This window comes from Glycine max, chromosome 19 (assembly GCF_000004515.6).
Source record: "Glycine max cultivar Williams 82 chromosome 19, Glycine_max_v4.0, whole genome shotgun sequence".
NCBI lineage: Eukaryota > Viridiplantae > Streptophyta > Magnoliopsida > Fabales > Fabaceae > Glycine > Glycine max.
Window position 1 is genome coordinate 5,806,290 of NC_038255.2, and position 1,819 is coordinate 5,808,108.

The window sequence follows — 1,819 nt, forward strand, 5'->3', positions numbered from 1 at the left end:
TAAATAATCCAACAAATAATACAATTCGAATAATAGAATTGGTGGGGGTTGAGATTAGCACAATATAAGTGTTTAAAGTCAGCATAGGAAACGTAGGATCCGGTTCTTAATTTGGCATGTTCTAACTTGGTGCCTTTGGCTTCATCGTAATAAGGTGATTTTCAACGAAATAGTTCCTGATGTTCACACTGTCATACAACAAATTCAGCGAGTTTTATGGGTTTGGTTCATATATAAGAGTGGCCTTGCTCAAATGACATTTCTTATCCGAATTGGTGTGTAAGTCCTAGAGTATAGTATTAGTTTTACACTTTTCTGATGTTGTTGGATTATGCTGATTTAAACTTCTTTGTATTTTTTTCTCTTACAGGATCACATTTCGTGCCTTTTTTAATAAAGAATTCTTGATTTTCCTTTAAAAAAAAGTATGGTGCATAAAAAATTTGCATGTACTTAATAAATGTTAGTCATTGATTTAATTTAGAGAAAGATTAAAGTATATTTGAGAATTTTATTATGTCAATTCAAAAGATATATTTACCACGAAACATGTAGATTTTTACCTCAACCAATAGTTTTAGATTTGAGTCCTAAATATGTAATTGTATTAAATATTTGAAGAGAGAATTTTATTGTTCATAGTGGTTCTAATTATCTGATTCAAACAAAATTATCTATAATGAAGAATACATATGATTTAGAAGGAAAAAAAGATATAATGTTAATTATATGAATAATATCTTTTTTTATATATAAGATAATCAATTTGAAACGAATAGCATGAACCTATGAAAGATTTTATGATATTTGGGATTATTTTTAAAGGTTGAGCACTAATAAGTATCAGAGTTGTTATATATATGATTACAAGCAAGAAGTTTGTGGATTGATATTTTAACATATGGATTTAAAATCATAATATATGATGATAAAATAATTAATATTATTGTTATGAAAAACATATTATATTTCAATTTTCTAAAATATAGGGGTATTTTGTTACTATAAACTAAAATTTAATATTGTTATAGATAAGATATTCTATTTTGAGTTTCTTAAAATTATGGAGGTGTTTTATTAATATAAAATAAAATAATATAGGTGCTTAAACTTATTATGTATATGCTCATGATAGTGTTGCATATAAACTTCATAAATATTGGAATTCACTTTAATTTATCATTTTGAAAATACTTTGAGTTAATGTTTACATATTTAAAAATAATTTATTTTGCAAAATGAATTTTTTAAAAATGACGAAGGTCAAACATGCACTACACATCTCATCGATCTCTATGGTGTGTAGTAGTGTTTGATGTGAGATTGAGGGAAATGTTTTCTTTTTTTTCAAATGAAAGGAGTCATTCTCAAGATTGAGCTATGAGCTCTTAATAGATACATATGGTCCTTCATATCAATAACACTAAAGAGACACACTTGATATATTTATCTATCTATATGTAAGTGTGAAGACATTGCCAGCCACCACTTTCTAATTAGAAACTGTTTGATAATGTGTTTTTGGATCTTGGGATTTTGAATTGACAAAGAGAAGGAGAAGCTCCTAAAATTAGCTACAAGCCCTATTTATGTTTACTTCATTATCCAAAAAGCACCTTTTTTAAGGCTTTTTTCTAATATGTTTGGCTTTGACACAACTTCTAAAGAGTAAGAGAAACTCAAAATTATAGACATGGCAGAGGCATAAAGTTATAAAACTATTATTAAAGTTGATTGCATTTGATAAGGTTAAACTTCACCTCAAACATGAGAACAAGAGACAGTGGTCTTTATCTTCATCCAAGGCAAGTAAGACCGC